This window comes from Varanus komodoensis, unplaced genomic scaffold (genome assembly GCF_004798865.1).
Source record: "Varanus komodoensis strain SLA01 unplaced genomic scaffold, ASM479886v1 scaffold5, whole genome shotgun sequence".
Taxonomy (NCBI): Eukaryota; Metazoa; Chordata; class Lepidosauria; order Squamata; family Varanidae; genus Varanus; species Varanus komodoensis.
This window is the reverse complement of record NW_025336087.1, coordinates 45,178,246-45,196,404: the sequence shown is the minus strand read 5'-3', so window position 1 is coordinate 45,196,404 and position 18,159 is coordinate 45,178,246.

Sequence of the window (18,159 nt, the reverse complement as noted above, 5' to 3'; positions counted from 1 at the left end):
GCTATTTTTCCACTCACATTCTCTTGGTCCAATGGCTGCCAAAAGAAGGCAGGTACAGAGTATGCTGAGATGAACCACATGAATAATAGTTGCGTATTTTTTGAACGAAGCAGGGATTACTCACTCTGAACAGGCCATGTTTTGTAGCATGCCTCTCGTAACCATAACATCTGTGCCATTTCTTGGAGGAGGGATGGAAATTGAAAAATGGCCAATGCAGTTCTGCTTCTGCCATCTTACTCATTTTACATCTGTAGTTAATCCTCTTAGAACACTTTGCTTTGGATCTCCATTTCAGCTGCAAGTTTTTTCATATGACTTCATTTACACGTTAAGAATAGGATGAAATTAGCCATAACATTCTGGGGTGATGCAGCAGATAAACATTGAGATTAGTGTTCCTGTTGCATTCCTTCTCTCTGACTCCTATACAGATCCTTCACACATTACACATTCAAAAACAACATGTGTTGCATAGTATTTATGCGGCAAGAGTTAGGCTATTCCCCAAACTCCAAAATGGAACTTTGTCATTTAAATCCCCTTCTGTTTTGTTTTGATATTTAGGAATCACTTTCTGTGAGTGCTTGATTTCTGTTGTTTCACATCTGGGTAATAAGAAGCTGACACTTACAGTGCTACCAGTGGTATTTGTTAATGAACCTTTAAATTAGCTATTACCATTACTGCCTGTTTATGTGAGCTGTTGTGCTTCATCTCTTCCATTGTAAAATACAAGACAATTAATTTTTTTCAGCAGCTTGACAGATTGGTGTAAGATCCAGTCAAAATGGCCACTGTACTCCTCATTCTGAGGTGAACACAAAGCCGTTCTGCTTTAATCAATTATATCCAGAACTGTTGTAGAAAACAAAGACACACATAAAAGGGAGACAGAGGAAGTCAGCAAATAAATTACAATTGCTGTGTGAATGATAGATATTTTCCTGGTAAAGCCATAAATCTAGCACTTCTGATTGTAAACGAGTGGATAATGTTTATGAAGCAAGAGTTTCATTAACTATTGGTCAAATTCTTACATGGTATAGGTCTTGGTAAATGTTGCATTATCTGCATCACCCTCTTCTTCCAATTATTTCACCACTGTCTTTCCAAGAGAAAGCTCCCAGGCAAGATGTTATTATTTGAATTATTTTGATGGTGGGGTGGAGGGAAGGGGCAGGACACACAACCTCATTTGACCCAGACTCATTGGTGAAAATCATCTGCTACTTAGGCCCATTCATGCCTTGTACTGAACAGCATGCCATGGCCACACCACGATGGTTTCTTACATCCATTTTGCTCAATTCTTTGAGTGTTAAACTTGAACAGGTGTGAAAATCATTCTGGAAGGGCAGAGGGAGGGCTTCCCCATTACAAAATAAAAGGAGTACAGTTAAGCTTGACATCAGCATATGGAGTGGTGGGGCAAATGGTGGTGCCCCAGAGGCCTACCACCATGGACACCACGCACCTGGACCAGGTATGTTCTTTTCATGCCTTTTCCTACCATCCCTAGCAAATTCTACCTTTAAGGTATTTACCTCTGAAAAGTGTCTTGAAAATCAGAGCCTGTGAAACAATACAGTACTTTCCATGTTAAAAATACCCCAAAGTTCGTCATTCACTGCTTCATACAAATGCCTCCAAATATTTACTACAACCAATGAAATGCATCTCCAGCTTTACATCATCAAAACTGTGGAGGAGAGTGATTAGCTTTACATCAGATTATTTCTACAAATTTTCATGGAAGAAAAAAGTGAATGGCATTTGATCAGATTAAACTACCCACAACTCCATGTTTGTTATAAAAATGACTTCTTATATTCAACTACATTAGTTATATGAACTGTATTTATTCCTATAGTACAGAGCTCCCTCGGTGCAATAGAGAAATGACTGCACAGCATGCCTTAATTTTACCACCTGCAGTGCTAAAACTCATAGCAATGAGTAATTATGCTCTTCATGTTGAGAAGCAATGAGGAAAGTGTATAAACTGATGCTTCATTGCCTCTGTGGGGAGACATATATATTTCAGGGCATAGCTATAGTTTGACTAATTTCTTCACCTATATGAACCATCTTAAATTACCTGTACTGGAGAAAAATAGATTTCTTACTATTTTCTACAACCACTTATAACACCGCTTAAGGCTCAATCCTACACATAGGTACTCCAAAGAAATTGCTGCTAATTTCAGTAGGACTGAGATACAAATGAACCTGTCTAGCGCACTGATACGACCAGCTAGCAGTAGCCCACTGCAGAGCCATGAGACACACACCCTACAGTCTCCATTTACAGCATTTACCATTTACCAAGAAAACTGGGCGTTAGTGACTTACCCAACACCATCCACTGAATCTATGACTGAACTGGAACAAATAGAGAGGTAGTTGTAATTTGTATTGTTCTCTTTGCATTGGTTATTATTTTCATCAGTTACTCCATTCCCCTGAAGACCTTTTTGACTCCTTTCATGGTGGAGAGGTACAGCCACATTCTACTTTATACAGTAATATTATCTCATTTATCTGCCTCTTCAGAAGGAAACAAAATGCTTGAATGGAATGGAGCTGTCTTCAGTGTTGGAGCAAATGGGGAAGCGAAGCACAGGAGTTACTGGGACATCCATGTGTGCTGAAGGATCCGACACTTTGGCTAGAGCCCTTGGACAGAATCCAAAGCATCGTGAATCCAAAGAATCACAAGGGCTATACGCCACAGGAGGCATTAGGCTTCTGTTGCTTCAATGGCAGCCAACCCCTGCTCCACTGCATGGGGAATTGCTTTTGAAACCGAAAGGAGATTCTAACCAGTTTGCAATATGGCACGGATGGGAAGCGCTGTTATCTTGTTCAGAGGAAAAGCACACCCTTTGGGTGAGACACAACCTGTGGTGCAGCTAGGCATTCATCCCCTGAACTTAACGATTGGACGGGCTTTCTCTTTGGACAACAATGCATGCATTTACTTCAACACATAGTGCTCCAGCCCGGATGCCCATCCTGCTAAGAGAGGCTACTGGCATCTTCCCCAATGCCCCACCCTGTTGGCTCCATTGTCCAAAGCGGCTTTTTGGATTTGTGTGGACAGGGTTTTTGAGCATCATCATGGTTTCGATCTGGATTTTCATCTTCATTTATTCATATTGGTTTTTAGCCACTTTGTTGTCGAGCAGAAAGGTACAATATAAATGTTTAAATAAATTATATAGGATATGAAGAATCAGTCTGCATAAATAAGTGAAAGCACCAGCATTTGCCAAAATAATCTGCCCTATAAATTGCTTTATGTTCAATTGGCTTGCATTTGAAAGAAGAAACAAACCCCAGTTTATTTCAAACTCTTTGGAACAAAATAGGATTGGAAGCCTAAAAGGTTAAGGAGACATGGACTTAAGTTTTGGCTTTTGGAATATGTAGCGCTACAACAGGGAAACCCAGTGTTCTTAACACCCACAATTCACATTTCTTTGTCCTAGGCAGAATAGTTGATCTGCTGTTAGTCATGCTCCACATTCCTGTTTTAGTAGCAATGGAATTGCCAGCTCTCGAAGACGCGCTGTCATGCAAGGCTTCCAGTGCTACATCTGTTTCTAATGTACAGTTCATAATTTAATGACGAGACACTTCAGTGGTCTACCCACTGCAAATCTCAGTTGCTAAAAATGTCTGGAGTAAGACACCTTTAAATAGTAGGCACTTTTTTGGCACATTAATTTTCTCACATTTGGGAGCAGAAAACGTAGCGGTAGCTGTCACTTTGGGTGAAGCTGTTTACCGCTTCATGCCGTGATATAAACAGCCTCTTCCTCATGCAGCTAGTCCAAGGTCTCCTAAGGTTGCGGGGGGGGGGTGCTTCTAGCAGCAGTTCCACCCCCCACACCACAGGTCAGAGGCTCTTCCAAGTTTCAGCACTGTGGCTGTGTGTGCTCTTGAGCACAGTTGGCGGCCTCCAAAATGGGGGGAAAGCATGCGGAAGTCCCCCAACATGGCGTGTCGCTCCCCATGCTGCTCTTTGGATCAGAGCCTAACTCTTGTCTCATTCAATCTGATTAGCGATAGCAGCATTCAAAGATTTTTAAAAGCCTGTTTGTTACAGCTAATGTATTTTTCCTCAGACGGTAGCTTAGGGAATCTTATTCAACCAGCTTTAAAACAAGCATTTGCCAGGCCAGGCCTGAAATGCCCTAATCCACAAGTATTCTAAACACTGAAATGAAATAAAACAAAATAAACCATGCAAAACCCTAAGCCACAGTAAACCATAGGATATGATGTTTAAATATAATCTCTCTTTCTTTAAATGTGCATGGGGATGGAAAAGCAGAGAACGATATCCTGCCACAATGCCTCAACTGCTAAAAACCATATCCTCACAGATAATTCATCCTGGCCAGTAATGTGCTTACTAACATGGATACATGGACACCTTACAATGCGGTAGACCCAATTACACAGAATAAAGCTTGTTATTCCACTGGTTAGACATGTTTGACAATCCAAATATCCATAAACAAAATACCACATTTTAAAAAAAACCTTAGAAAAAGGAAGACATTATGTTTACTAGATTATAGAAGTGCATGGATTGATCACAATATGCCCACTTCATTTTTTATGGAAACATTTCATTGGGATGTGCATTTTTGTACTTCTCAACAACATTTTGCCTCTCCATTTAGCCTAAATGGAATAAATTGTATTCATTCCTATCAAATGCATCACTCATGAGTAATTGTCTTCCAGACAAAATTGGCACTTTTTCTTCCATGCCAGAGTTCATGCAGCTTGCAAAGGGGGTAGCGGGGGAAAGGAGCAATTTCATGGCATTGGAAATGAACATAAAGAAAGGCCTCTCTGTAAATTTCGGGGGAGAGAAGCCTTTGGAGGAAGAGCTATCTAGAGGAAGAAGTACTACTATTGACAGCAAACCAAGTTCAGAAGTTGTTCCAAGGAGCAAAAGTTCTATTTCCATAATGGAAAGCAGATATGAGAGAAACAAGGGAGTTGGGCTATCAAGCTGTAAACTGCTTGTTTGACTTTGTTCCTATCTTTGTATCAGAAACCTGCATTTGAGACGTTCTGGAAGTGGCCCAGCTGAAGATCTCCTCATAACAACCCTGGAAACAAAGGGAGAGTTGTCAGAAATTTCACCTAGGACCAAGGGATTGTTAGGGCGGGGGAGCAGGGGGATGGATCTTTTCCCAGAAGCCACCTAGGGAAATGGGCCAATCAATTACTCTAGAGCCAGCAGCAAAGAGCCTGCAGGGAAAATACAATGGGGGAAGTCAAACTGAACCTGATGTTTGTTAAGCTACTAAAATGCAAGCCAATATCCCGGCCCTGGCGTGGTTTTCAAGCTCTGGGCTCTGCTCTCAAGTCCTGTCCAGATCAGCCACCCTATACTTGTAAGGCAAGCTACCAGTGGATTGCTGCTCCTGGCCCCCTGGCAAGAAATGTATCTGGTCCTGGCTCTCCTGCATGGTGGCGGTGGGATAGGAACTATTATTCTAACACTGTTCTCCTTTCTTAATGGGATTGCATAAATACGTAGCTGATAGTAAACTTCTGGTGTGTGAGTGGCATGGCGCATCATTAGACAAAATTGGCTTCCTCCCGGGGGGGGGGGGGACTTGGCCCACGGAATGACAATCAGTTGCAATGTGTGAATTTAACCCTTGGGTGGCCCAAAGCTTACAGGTCTCTCTGAAATAATTGAGAGCTAGTCCCTTCTTAACTCTGTGGGACTCAATTTGGCGCTAGAATCTCTACTAGTAGATTTGCTTGTTTGTTTCTGCTACAGTTACGTTCCTGGTAGTTTCCTATCCAGGTTGCTTATTGGGTCAGTCGCTGTTTAGCTTCAGGAACTCTGGAGCTCAAGGTGCTACGAAATCTTTCATTGGGCCTTTGCAGATCTGTTTCTTGAAAAGTAGCTTTTGAGCCAGCACTTTATAGTGCGGCAAAAGCATGTTTTATGCTGTGGGCAGCAGCAGTGGAATTTAGCTCCTAGCTCCCTACAGTGTGAACCACTGTTATACCAGCAACTGAAAATGTATGAGTTAGAAGAACCGAGACGGATCTGCTTTCTTTTGTGCAATGAGTTTTGTGCACATTCCTGCAGCGTGTCTCAACATGCATGCGAGCGCAGGACGTTGTGCTATGTCTTATTCTGTATGCCTGCATGCACTACTGCCAGTCTATTTTGTAAGGTCTTCTACCATGCCACACAGAGTCATCCACAAGTCCTGTACGAACATTTACAGAACAGTGCCATTGCCAGAATTCATCCTGCTTGCATCTCTCTGGATCCAACTGTATGTTGTTAGGTGGAAAAACATTTTAGTCATATGCCTTAGAATCTGGCTTCTTAGGAGTTAATATAATGTAGGAGTTAAATAAAAGTTAGTACTGTGCAGAATCAATTTCTAAATTTTCTTACCTCAAAATCCTTATGATGAACAATCCAAAATGAAACAAAAGATGGTTCCAAAAGATGAGTCCCTCAGATTGGAAGACACTTTGCAAGCTGCTGAGGAAGGACAAAGGACAAATACAAGCAGCACTGTCACTCATGATGCTGCTAAATCAAAACCCAAAGGAAGTCTAGCAGCTGAAATGCACAGAAGTGAAAGGAAAGTCCAGTGCTGCACGATACATAGAACTGGGACAAGGAACGTGAGAGGTTTAAATCAAGGCAAACAAGGTGTTCTACTCTGGAAATGGCACACTCAGAAGAAATGGAGTTGCTTGAATACTGAGGCAAGATGTAGCACAGGCAGTAAGAGGCTATAATCAGAATTAGTGGAAAACCTATCAACATAATGATCATTCAAGTTTATGCTCCAAGAACAGATGCTGAAAAAGAAGAAATGTGAAGAAATGCAGGTGTTCAAGAGGAAATTGATAACACACTAAAACAAGACATTCTGCTAATCCTGGTGACTGGAATGCTAAAGTAGGAAACAAAGCAGAAGCAAATGTTGTAGAAAAATCTAGCCTAGGGTTAAGACATGAAGCAGGAGCACAACTTGTAGAATTTTATGAAGCCAACAACCTGTTCATTCCAAACACATACTTTAAGCAACCACTCTGATGAGTGAACACATGGACCTCACCAGATGGCCAATACAGAAATCAAATAGATTATGTAATTGGAAGTAGAAGGTGGAGAATCTGTATTCTTGATACCCAGACAAGGCCGGGAGCAGACTGTTTTGGCTCATAATTTCAAAAACTAGAGTCAAGCTGGAAAACATCTCCAACAGAAGCATAGTGCAAACATATAACTTAAGTAACATGCTTGTGCATATATGCATGCAAACGGCTCTGACTACTTGAAAAATGTTCTATAACCTCCCCCCCACGCACACATTAAGTGACACTGTAGGTGATGGAACACCAAAAGGGGGAGGGGGGACTTATTTGGAAGGATGGAAGCACACTCCCTTGACAGAGTAAAGTTGACTGTTCCTTGAGCATAACTACAGGTGGACCCCATTGACCAGAACTTTTATCATGGCTTATATCCATGATGGTTGAACTGTACTACCATTGCACTAAACTCTTGAATATTCAGACTGTTTAGGATATCCTGCTTGCAATCAGATAAATATTGCATTGCACATGTTTATTGAAGGAGTTAGCATATTTGTTGAATAATCACACATAACATCTGTAAACTATGAAGCCCAAGAAGCATATAGCACAATTCAGTGAGAGAATTAGTAGATTTGCCTCACTGGAACTGACAGCTTAGATGTCCAGTCAGGTGTGATCTTGTGCACTGTGTTGCGGATTGTGTTGATGGGGTATGGGCTCTGTTTCCAATACATACAGTAAAAGAGGCCCTGCTGCTATTTTTGTCTCATCAGTAGTAAGGATCAGCATGTCAATAGATTTAGAAAGATTAAAACCAGACCACACTCATATGATTAATTATTACTTCCTGTCTAATATGGAATATAAACTGATTTCATTCCCCTACAGGGAGTAGAAGGTTATTTGATCTTATCTGGACTTCTGGGCCAAGTTATATTGAGCTGTTCTTTATGAAAGAACAGATGCATCTCAAAGCTAAATAAAATTTAAAAAAAAAATGGGCTGCTAGATTCATCCCAGCTGTCCATTGCCAAAGATTCCATTTAAACCAAAGAGTGTTGCCGGTGTACAGCCACTCTGAAAAACCAAACTACTTCATGTAAAGGGTAGTAATGCTTGATTCCAACCAAGAAGCTTTCCCAAACCACTTAATATTAGGAACACTCAAAGCTAAAGCCACATACCACCATCAACCTATATTGCAAAGTTTGTGGTAAATGTTACTGACCACAGCATGAGCAACTGCCTTGACTTGGAACTCGTCTAGTTACTTTTGTTGGTTTATGGTGTAGGTTTTAGTCTAAGTAATGATTTGTGAGTTGAGTGCCCATTCCTCTGTTGCTGCTTGCTGTTAGTCCTTCTGAAAATAATATGAAATATATTTTCATTTTTTAACAAGGCTATTTCCTGAGATCAAACAAAAGCCAACATTTTATTAATTTAATTTGAGGGCATGTTATCTACACAGACATTAGTCAGACATACTTGGACTGGATAGGAACCAGTGAGCCAACCTTTTATTTCTGAGTCCCCAGACAAAGAGGTGGTGTTTGATCTTCAAACCAGCTAGATGCTAAACTTAGCTGTGAACCCGCGTAAGGAATGGGATGTTCACAGTCTTCCTGCTAGCCTGCTATTCATTCAGGCACCTGAAAAGAAATTATTCAGATACAAAAGAATTACCATGTGAATGGTGTTTCCGCACAGTTTCTGCATATGCTGCCTTGCATTTTTATCGAGACTGCAAACACAAACCAGCGTGAGAAAGCAGGTGCTCTTTTCCTCTATCTTTTGAACATCAGTCTTTCCCAGCAGTTGGCTGGGTGTACTAATGGCCAAAGAACAGAAACTTTTTGATTTGGATCCAAATTCCTAACCCAGACATTGGTTTGGTGAGTTTTTTATTTTTATTTTTTAGATGTGCCAGGCTTTAGATCCAGACTGCATTGTAAGACACTTCATTTAGACTAGCAGCTGATGGTTTGAAGGGGAACGAAGACGTAAGATGTCAATGTGGAAGAGCAGTGCTCCGGGGAAGGGTTCTTTTCAGAACCACATCCCAACAGCTATAACCATTTATTATTGGCTGCAGGCTTAAAATCTGTGCCTAAAAGTGTTCCACGGAGTTCTGTAGAACTCATTTCTTTCTGGTAAATACATGCAGGGTTGCAACATTAGAGAAATTTGATAGATAAATCATCACATCAAGAAGGCTAAGAAGTTTTCTTCTATAAGCATTCATCTTTGCAGCCAGAGCTTGTTTCCATTACTTTCAGCAGCAACATGGTACAATCTGCTCTGCCTTTTATAAGTCTGCTTCAGCACACCTAAAATGAGAAGATGCTCTTGATGAAATAAAACTTCCTGGCATATGCACTGATATATTCCAGGAAGCTGTTAGGAGTACAAGTTGTGTATCTGGGGCAAACATCATGACAAAATTAGATGCAGCTCAAAGCATTCCAAGATGATTATCAGGTAAAAGAATTCTTAGATACAACTATTATTATTCAACCTTGCATCAAAAAACATACCATTTATTATCATAGGTAAAGAATTCTGAAATGGCAATTCCAAAATCCATTTCAAGGAAATCTTCCATCTATTTCATATGAAAGTCAAATTATTGGAAGCCATTAATATAAAGAAAATATGGATGAATTTATCTCAAATCAATAATTAATAGAAATTCATTAACTAGATTCTTGTTACTGGAGTATCCGAAGATTAATGGCCCTTACTGCTTTATGTAACTTTTTTTTAAACAGAATATGGTAAAACATGAATGATAAGAATTGGAAATTACTTGGCTAATTCACCTTGATCAAAATAATCTCATTTAGACTGACATTAAAAGGAACTTTCAAAATAGCATCTGTTATGACCATTGCTGTCAGGAGGGTCTTGAACCAGCATTCATCAAAAGTGCCAGTTTATTTTACCACATTTAAACAGTATGTGGTTCCCACATTTAAACACTATTACTAATGGCGTTTTGTTTGATCACAAGAAACAGCATTGTACAAAAATAATAAAAATCACATTATTTTCAGCAGGACTTAAACCAAGAACAGGGCAATGGGAAATAAACTCACTTATCTATGGCATAGACTAAAGCCTATGCCATAAGTGAACAAAAGTAACTATTGTAAACTCAAGCTAAACAAGGTTTTAAAACAGTTATCTTTTTCATTCATGGTAGGACTCAAAGCAATTTGTTTCAATTTACTGGATGGCAAATTTAGCTTTAGAGAAAATAGGATGTGGCTTTCTCCCGTCCTTGGACTTATCCTGGAGTCTACTTATGTGTTTTCCTGGTACTCCTGTTATCCACTGGAGAAAACAAAAGGTTTCCCAATATCTCATTGTTTTAGTCAGCATTGCCTTGCAGGTATCATTCTTTAGTACATGGCAGGGGTGGCCAGAGCTGCTCAACAGAAGGGCCACGTACAGTAAATGTCAGATGTGGGAGAGCTGCAAGTGGGTGGTGGTGGCAGGCAGCGAGTGGCAAGCTGCAAAATGAACTCAAAGCGCTGCACACACCTTGCGAGCCTCGATTTGGCCATCTCTGGAGTATGGTTTCGTGTAAGCACCTGTTTAAGCAAAGAAATACAACTTTTCTGAAAATTAAGCAAGATCCATGCTGGGAAAGAGCATTTTCTGAGCGATCCTAAGGGCAAGGAGCACTGCACCTTTCAGGTGCTCTGCCCTGTCCAAGCCCATTCAGTCTTTGGTGGTGGCGCATGAAGGATGCTGGAGGCGTTTTTGGCCTCCTGCTAAAGTGGAGTTTCTGTAAGATGGTCATCACAGCCCACCGAAACTTCCTTTGGTATTGAAGGTGTGGTTGAAGGCTTTGGGACACCTCAGATTCTCCACCACTCCCTCTCTGTTCACCAGCATCTTTCTGATATCCCCATTTCTCCCCACCTATGATGTCGGAGTTCTGACCTCATAAAGAAAGTCACTGTGGCAACTCCATAGTGGTTGAGAGTTCTCAGTAGCTGCCCTCCAACTTCAGAAATACCCCTCCAAGGTCAAAGCACTTTCTCAAACACAGGAAAGACATCTTTTGGATCATGGGCACGTTTGGAAATCTCAGAAGTTATCCTGGGCACCACCACAAAAGGGCTGCCATGGGAAGCATGACAAGGGGCAAAAAATGAGAAGTCAGAGTTGGGGTCTGAGCCTCAATGGAATGACCAACTACTTTGAATCCTCAGTTATTTGCAAACAAAACAAAACAGAACTTTAAAGTGTGTGTGTGTGTGTGTATGAAGTGGGAAGAGTAGGGCACTGTGAGAGGTATCAAAAGAGGTTCTGAGGGCCACATGGATGTCTTCAGGCACCGTGCTGTCTCCTCCTTGGCTAAGATCTCAGAGGGACACTGGGACACTCTCTTGGGACCAGAGGGTTTCTGTGTTATAGAACAATCATGTGCATATCTAAGTAGAAGTTATCCACAATGAGTTTGATGGGGCATTAGGGTACAATCCTACGCTCAGTTACCTGGAAATGAACTCCACTGAACACTGTGGGTTTTATTTCCACGTAAACATGCACAGGATTGTGTTGCTGGAAGCTGTGAAATAATGTAGGTAAATCTTCTATGAAAAAAAAATAAATCTGGATCACTTGATGAGGTATTTTTCTCTTTGACTTGCCAGTTTTTCTTTCCATACACCAAGAAAGATGTGCAGTACTTGAAAGACAATGTGCTTTTTGAAGTTCACATTTAAATAATATGCAAGTTAAGCAAGCATTTTAGTGAACATTTAATGTTTATAGGCACAGAAGAGAAGTGGGACATGCAGTGGATTTGCAGATTTAAAGCACCTGAATACATTTGTTATAATAAATAACTCTTAAATGTGAGAGCTTAAAAAAATCCTACCAGGTTTTGTGACAAGACTTAATCTATTCCAGGACTGAGCATGATCAAAACACACATGGGTTTTGAAGTCAACCCTGTTGCCCTTTATAATAAGAGGAAATGTATTTGCCTTCTTAAAAATGGAAAGCTAAATAGACTTGACTTCAGCAGTGAAAGCATTTCTTTTTTCCTTCAATAATCCATTCGTTTTAGAGTTTAACATGTCTTATTTTTTAAAATGCAAAGCATAAAATAGGGTGGGTGGAATGTAAATTAATGAATATATTTATGACAAGATCTTTGAACATTGCTTATAAGCTTGCTGTCAGAATTAGTAATGCTGAAACCATATCATATTAGTGTGGCGGAATTGCTATTTGGCTCTGCGTAAGCATGCAGACCCAGTCCGACTGCGTCCGCAGAAGTGCTTTTCTCATCTAGAAACACCTCCCAGATACTGATATCTTAAGGCTCTTTCTTCAGCCCCACTGAAACACAGCAGCAATTTAAACAATTTCACGATCAGGTTCTTGAAGCTCTGGATCCCAACTAATCAATTCTTTCCCAAGAGCAATCCATACATTCCTGGATGACTAAAACTGTGGTCATGTGGCGAGGAGGTGACACATGGTTCCCCATTTAGTGTGACCTTAAGAGCAACTCCACATGCCCACAGAGCTGTCCCTGAACCACAAAGAACAGGGAAGCCACTGAAGATTGGGAAGTCCTTTGGATACATTTGCACACCTGAGTCTCCATCACAATCACCACATGCTTTGGGCATGTTCTGGCCTTCTGGCTCAGAAGGAGGGATGGAGTCTCCAAAATATATTCCTCTCTGCATAAATAAAACACATGATGAAATATTTTACTGCAGCCTTTTACTGGGATGCTGAGAGAGATGGTGGTGCTGAGATGGCATGGGTGGGGCATGCCGGACTCCATCAAAACTCGCCCTTTATTGCCAATCGTTTCCTCGGAGAAACTAGGCTGCCAATGTGCAAACTCTTCTCTCCTGATGTCTGAATTGTTTGCCATTCTCCAGACAGGCAAATGATTTGTGGAGACACTAATTAGAAGGATCTGGCATCCCAGGGAAACAGCAATGTATGTATGTATGTATGTATGTATGTATGTATGTTTTTATTTTGCAGGAGCATACAATCAGAGTTCAGGATTTTATAGCCTCATTTCACAAATTAAAGGCGAGTGTAACCGATGTTCTGGGTTATTTTAGAGAGATCAGAGACCTCCCAGAACCTCTGGGCGGATATCAGCCAATAATCATGCTAGGATCATGAGTTCACTTCAAATACTAATTCCATTGATACCTACAGGAGAGCCTTTTTTGAAATGGCAGTACAGGTGCCATTTCAAAAAATGAAAAAATGATGCCCTCTGCAGAGAGGTAAGTCTGGCATCAACTTTTAAAAATTCACCCAGGTATTAAAAAGTACAAAATAAAAAGGCATTCTAAGTGTCTAATTGTTGCGCTTTTATCTGCTGCCTGCTCTGTTTGTATTGTGCACTGAGACTTTAGTTATTCTACTTTTTATTCTGTATGACCTGCCTTGACATTATTGAAAAAATGTTTCACAGTGCCATGCCAGAGTTAAGGCAGACCAGGCCAAAGGACAGAGTTCTCCAACCTCAGAGGTTCCATGCCATTCAAAGCATCTTGCCAAAAGAGCAAGAGCAATGGTGGAGGCATTTTCCCTTCTCCATCTTTCAAAAAGCATGTTGGAGGCCTGCTTCAGGTGTCACAGATTCTCCACAGCTCCCTGCCTTCAACAGGCATGCCCAGTTGCCCCCATCTGCAAGGTCAGAGTTCTGCTTATCACAGGGTTTATCTATGGCTTCTCACTTACTGTCTAGCAGCCATAGGATTGCTATTTTCAAGGTAAATAACTACAATTAAGTGGCTATCATGTATCTGATTAATCATAGACCAAAAATAAAACACCAGCTCTGGCTAGACTCCTGCATTTCCATAAAACTGTGAGAATAACTGCAGCAATAATAGTGATAATAGGCAATTCACTGATAAATGGACATTGTTATTCTGTATCTTGTAATGTTTTATTTCAATAAATGGGTTAGATAGAAAAGATGAACTGATGATTCTAAAAAAGGAATAGAAAGTATGTTCAGATTATAAAAATACATATATTAGCCAATTGCCACGGACTGTTCTTGCCAAAGCAGTTCTTGCACCATGATGCACCAAAAATCGTGATGCACAGGCTTGCCATATAAAGGTGCCTATTAAACTATTATATTTGATAGTGTACAGTCTTATCTATTCCATAAAGTTATAAGGATATTATCAGTTAAACAAACTTTGAAACTGGATGAATAACCAGTAGGTTTAGAAAGTGAACTTAGGGTTGACAAAGTTCAGATGAGAATTACCCTTAAAGGCAGTCTAAAATAAATGAAGTGAACAAACTCTTTACTTTGTAAATATTGAAAAAATTAAACAAGATATCATCGTGCATAATTACCTCATAAAATTTAATAAGATAAAGAAAGTAATCTAGTATTAAGAGTTGTTTCTGAAGAAGCAAAATGAAAAAGACAACTGGCTCCTTTGCTGGAGAAATTGATTAGTTTAGTTTTATATTGGAAAAGACCAGGCCAGAACTGAGATTGGTTTAGAATACAATTAAGATAGGTGGGAAAAGATTAAAGAATGCAGCTACAATTATTAATAATTCTGCATTCAGTACCTATGCAGAATTGTTTCAGTAATTACCTTTTCCTACAACCTGAAGAAGGGCAAGGAAATCAGCAGCATCACACCAATCATTACCAAAGCTCAGCCCCGAAAGGATGAGTGCCATCTCTTGACAACGTTGGACTAGATTGCATCAGAGTCGTCCTAGTTGCCTTCTGACAATGACAATATTCTGTTTATTCCTCTAGTAGGACCAAGAGAACCTCTTTTTGCCATGCAAATGATTTCTTAAGCTGTTCCTGTACACAGGATGAAGATGTAGATTGCCTGGTAGTATATTATTCTTGAAAGGACATGATTTGATAGTGAATTAATTAACTATTTTAGCTAAGACTTGGATGTAGATCAAGTTCCATTATATCCCATCACTTTTCATTAGGAAAAAAAAGAATGTATTCATGTAGAAAGTGAAACAAGTAATAATATAATTACACTGAGATGCATTTCTTTAAATTAACTTAATTATTGGTCAAACAATATGTGTTTGTTCCTGAGAAGAAAGATGACTTCTTTTTGTTTTGGAACAGAATAAGATAACTGATATTACTGACAGCCAGACCAACATTTGTTTTGTGTAATTGCTTTGCTACCTATCAGCAAGGAGAACAGCTTGATGTTATATTTTGCTTATCTTACAATGTGTATAGAAGATAATTAAGATATTGTGTATTAGAAGATTTCTTGAATTAGCTTGTCTCCTCCCAATAACATTTTATTGCAATGTCTCATTTGTAGAATACCCTATTTGATGTTTTCCCTTATTGGATTTAAAAAAACAACAAATTGCATGGATCATAAATAAGCCCAGTTATGTTGTACTTAATGGCCTTGGTGTATTTGATACACCAAGGATGGTACCATTTGATCATAACATAGTGGATGCTTAGAAAAGGCCGCTTTAAATAATGGCTAAATAATTGTGCCTTCTATTCATAGGCATTGTTAGGGAAAAGAATCAGTGGAAAAATACATTCCAGTGAATACAGAAAGAGTCAAGCAGGTCATTTTAGTAGAAAGTTCTGTCATTTGTGAGAACTTTGTATCTATAGGAAGACTGTTTTTATTCCTTTCCTAGAATGCATGCACTAAAAACCAAGGTGGTGGAAGAGAAAGGGCCTAAGAATCCACAATTATACCCATTGTCCCTTTTTAATGCACTTAATAGATGCACTTCCCAAACTGGTATCATTTGGCTCCTGTCTGGTTAATGCTTCAAGGGCGATTTCTACTTTGCATTTCTTTAAGGTATTATTTGCTTATTGCAATGGAATGTGCAAAGAGGGCAGAAAGTAACTTGTAACCTTAATGGAGGTTTATAGCTATTGGCTGTAGTGAAGGCTATTTATCTGAACTGACCTGAGCAGATTTATTATGGAGTAAGCTCAGTGCTTCAGGAAAAGCTCGGTCTGCAGAAGTTGCACTCCCAGTGTTTAATGTCTCCTTCATACACCAGCAGCAATTTCAGCTTGTCTCTTGACATTTGTATTGATTTGCAACTGAAGTAAAATCTGCAATATTAGTATTGTCACTGCCCTTGACTTGACTTAGCCCTGGTTCACACTATCTATTTTGGTGCCCATGAAAGCAGTTCCGATTATTTCCAGGCAAATATATATACCTTTTTATCTACCATTGTAGACAAATATAAGATACTAGCCAGGCAATCAAAGACAGAAAACATGACTGAGTAAGAAAATGGAGACTTAAGGTCAAGTTTAAGTTCCTCAAACTGTGGCTAATAAATAGGCCCCAAACTAGGGATGGATGAATTTCTGGTTAGGGCTGTATAAGAACTCCACCTGGGGGATGAAGACAGATTAATATTTCTTGCTCAGTCCCAAGGGTTTCGTTCTGTTTCTCCTCTGCTGCAGTTGATTTGAACTGTAGTGAGTCAAGTTATTATGCGGAGTCTAGTTTTTTATTTGTTTTTTTAATTGACAATTTATGCAATTTAGGAGGTGGCTGCCTTGAAATTTGTACAAATGGTGTAAGATTTTTAAAAATATATGCATACATGTTGGCAATCTTGCTTAAATGTACATGATCACAAGCCCATCGGTCCACTACATAGACCCACAAAGGCATACTCCCCTCTTGTAAATATCCTTGTCAGTTTCATCTTCTTCACAGGCTTCTTCCTTCAGCCTAGCAGAGCCATGATCTATACTATTCAGAGAACTTGTCCGTTTCACCCTTCTGCTCAGGCACTACCTGCTGCCTTTAAGGAAGCAGTAGAGTGAGCCCTCTGGAAGAAAACTACTCTGGACCCAAAGGCACATGACAGCCTGCTATAATTATCCCTTTCTTAGGGGAGATTCTCTTGATATGTGTTTATCTTTTTATTGCACACTGCTCCAGAATCTATTTAGATGTGGAACACTATATAAATATTAAAAATAAAAAATTAATACATGTTTTAATTTTTTCAAGAATGAGTATTTCTGAGGGAAATTTTGCCCAAACATTCAGGAAGGCAGTCAATACATAAGATCTATTCTACACAATAATCCAGGAAGAGCAGACCAGGACAGCCGATATAAAGAAACTGTTAAGCTTTGACTTTCTCAAGCATCCCTGCCCACAGTGCTGGTTTTGGGAACCCTTGGACAAGACACCTTCAATGGTCCCACCCCTTGGTGAGTCTGTCTTCTCACCATGGATCACCAGCTGCTGTCACCAGCTGGTATTGATTCCCATCATTTCTCATAATTGCTACCACTTTCTTGCTTGACAGATGGAGACCAGGCAGTGGCACCTGCGGCTTCTCCTACTGTTTCCCTTACTCACCACCATCATTGTCTGGACCAAAGCAAGAGGCAGTTGCAAGGGAAGTCCCGATGGAAAGGAGGAGAAGCAACTTCAGGATACCCTCACTAGGGGCCCCTACTGGTGTGTGGGCCCAAGGCGGGTGGCCAACCGCAGATGCTGACACTGAGGTAGAGCTGTCTTAAGGTCTCAGGTAGTGGAGTGGAGGAACCAGGTGGGGAGATCCACGGCAGAGCCACTGCTGTACCCAGAATTCTGCCAATTCAGCACACGTAGGAGGGAGCTGATGAGGGGACCTCACTGGGATGAATCAGTCAGAGTGACCGTGTATGACACCCTGGAGTCAGTGTACTTTCTAATCTTTAAATATGAGACACATTTATGAATTACTGGGTAAGATTCAGCATGTGCCATCCACAGGCAAAGGGGATTTTTTTCATCTGTGGAAAGCTTCTGAAGAAATGGAGCATTTCCACTGGTGGAAGGGGGGTGATTTTCGTGGGTTCCCCTTCTGCCACCTGAACAGCTACTCTAGAGGGCTGGAAGAATCTCCAAGACATTTGGGATGCTGGGCTCTGCAGATGAAGGGAGGACTGGAAGAAACAACTTTTCCCTCCAGTTCTACCAGTAATCGTGGGCAGAGTTCTGTACTGGGGCTTGGGAAATCCAAGTT